The sequence below is a fragment of the Mandrillus leucophaeus genome, unplaced genomic scaffold (genome assembly GCF_000951045.1).
Source record: "Mandrillus leucophaeus isolate KB7577 unplaced genomic scaffold, Mleu.le_1.0 Scaffold104, whole genome shotgun sequence".
Classification (NCBI taxonomy): domain Eukaryota; kingdom Metazoa; phylum Chordata; class Mammalia; order Primates; family Cercopithecidae; genus Mandrillus; species Mandrillus leucophaeus.
This window is the reverse complement of record NW_012098543.1, coordinates 891,188-893,802: the sequence shown is the minus strand read 5'-3', so window position 1 is coordinate 893,802 and position 2,615 is coordinate 891,188. Positions and strand designations below refer to the sequence as shown.

General features: G+C 50.7%; 1 protein-coding gene across 3 annotated transcripts in view; it reads left to right on the top strand.

Annotated features, from left to right (window-relative positions):
• Positions 1-369: 369 nt before the first annotated feature.
• ZNF331 (zinc finger protein 331) overlaps positions 370-2,615 on the top strand; it is a 55,108-nt gene continuing 52,862 nt past the window's right edge. The window contains exon 1 of one of the 3 annotated variants that reach the window (XM_011979623.1): positions 370-513. The gene's annotated coding sequence lies outside the window, so the exon portion shown is untranslated. Of the gene's footprint in view, positions 514-750; positions 1,125-2,615 lie in introns of those variants that run through there. The other 2 variants (XM_011979632.1, XM_011979644.1) reach the window with 2 other exon arrangements.

The window sequence follows — 2,615 nt, the reverse complement described above, 5'->3', positions numbered from 1 at the left end:
ATCGGGGGTCTGTCGTCGCTCACATACGTGTAGGGGTCTGTGCACACATGCGTGTCCGGCTCTGCTTCTGCTTGCGCGCTCCGGCAGCTCAAAGCGCGAGGCCCCGCCTGGGTCCGGGGTGCGCATGCGCGCTGGCCTCCATGGGTGGCGGGACCGAGTGTGTGACGCACTTGCGTGGGAGTACGAGGCTGACGCTGCGGCCCTGTCCCCGTAACCGTGACACGGGTGCACGCGAGCGTCACTGGGGGCAATGGGGGGCGTGCTCGGTGCGTGTTTGCACCAGTGACGCAACCGCTGCATCTCCGCTAGTCCGCGCAGGTGAGATTGGCGCCCATGGCTCCCAGGGGAGACGGGCACTGAGCTTCTGACGGTGACGCACTTGCTGGAGAGTGTGGGGTGACACAGCCGGGCTCGCCCCATAACTGGTGACCGAGGGTGCCCCAGAGGCTTTGGGTCGACGGAGCCCACACCTGTGAACCTCGGCAGTGCATCCCGGGGACTCTGCTCTGTGAGGTGCACTCTGGGGGTTGTGTGGGGCGGCGGTCAGGACGGGTCTCCGTGGCCCACGGATGCACCTTTGCACTGTGTGGGGTGGCGGGGCCCACAGCGTGGCTGTGCTGGGCGTTAGTGGGTATGAGGGGCGCAGATGTGTCTCAGGACAGCGTGTGCTGTGGTGAGGCTGAGCCGTCCGTGCAGGCTTGTGCTGGGATGGGTGATCGGGCCTTCTGGGTGACGCAGGTGTGTGTGACCGCGCAACCTGTGGCTCCAGCGCCTCTACTGCTTCACCTCCTAACCAAGTGGTACCTGCCTGAGAACAAGGGCCGCAGAGGGACGTGAGTGCCTGAGCCTCGCCCGGAAATTCAGCACCAACAAGGCAGAAACAGCCATGAGGTGACGCTTTCAGAGCCAGAAGTGCTCTCCATGCAGGCCTCATGAGTGACAGGAGACGGTGGCCTCGGGAGTAGAATTCCTCCTATAGAGGAACACGTGCCTGATGTGGGAGACAGGGGGAGGGGCAGCTCCACGCTTCATCATCTCAGTCATCTCAGCTTGCTCTTCAGGAATCTCCCAGAAACTCCATCTCGGGGCCTTGTATTTCTCTTTGGTTTTATTAGATATGGCAGGTGTTACCCTTCTGGTTCTGTTTCCCCCCAGGCCAGCATCCTTCAGGAAAAGCATCCCCGAGGAGGAAGACGAATCATTAAACATCTTAAAGGGTCAGATGAGTATCCTTTTTTTTTTTTTTAATTAAATGATATGTGTTTATAAGACTTAAGACCAAACATTAAATGTAGATGACCAAGATCTGAGTCCTGTTTCTGCCTGTTAGCTTTTTGAGTCTTCTGAAGATAGGCTTGTGAGGAGGGTGAAATGCATTAACATGTGTAGAACCATAGACCCGCACGCTGGAGTGTGAGTGCGCAGTGAGTGCTGCTGTTATGTGCTGAGTCTGGATGTCTGTACATGAGGAGCAACGTACATATGAAGGTAACTGGGATGTGTGTTTGCAAGTTCACAAAATGAACCACAGCCTCAAATGGTCTAGAACTATTCTCCTTAACCTGAGGGCCTTCCATCAAGTGAACCACAACCTCAAATGACCTAGAACTGTTATCCTTAACCTGAGGGCCTTCCTTTAACTCCACTTACAACTTTCCAAGGGACGTTGTGTATATATTTACTATATGTGTTTATCAGTGTTAGTGTATTGGTCCCCCACCACCACCACCCTAGGGAGATACTCTGTAATTTCATGGCATTAAGAAGAGTGTACCTGCCCCAAAGACATTTAGACCCATTGGTCTAGAATTGAAGACTGTGTACCTTGACCACAGTTATTGTTCAGGATGGTGGAAGTGGTTAAGTAATTATACCACATTCATTTCATGGAATACTCTGCAGCTACGAAGAAGTAACTTTAGTTATAGCCATAAGAAAGAAGAATGCACCTGACATAATATTAAACACTACTAATAGTTATTAACAACAGTAAATGAAGGAAATCCTTCGATTGCCTAGAAATTCCATTGAATAAGATTTTTGTAAGCACCTAATCCAACATGACATTTTAATATATTATTTAGGATTATTCATGAGTCCTTCAGAAGAGAGGAGCCTGGCCACATTTACTGAGCACATGTTTGTACCATAGTCTCTTGTGTTTTGCACACACTCCTTAATTTATTCTTACGTTAGTCTGTTTCAGTTGCTATAACAAAGTACCATAGACTGGTGGCTGAAGCAGCAAACATTTATTGCTCACAGTTCTGGAGGCTGAAAGTCTGAGAAGAGCGTGGTCAAGTTCTGTTCAGGGCCCTCTTCCAGGTTGGAGACCTTCACCATCTTGCTGTCTCCTCTCATGGAGGAAAGAGATGCGAGCTCTCTGGGGTCTTTTTCATAAGGCACTAATTCCATTCCTGAGGGTTCCACCCTCATGACCTAATCACCTCCCAGAGGCCCCACCTCCTAATGGTATCGCATTGAGGGATAGGATTTTAGTGTAAGAATTTGGCGGGGAGGGGACAAAATGCTCAGTTAATTAAGATGCCTACAGAGGCAATTTAGCTACATTATTGTGTTGAGGGTCTGACTGTATTGCTGAAACCAAGCGAAAA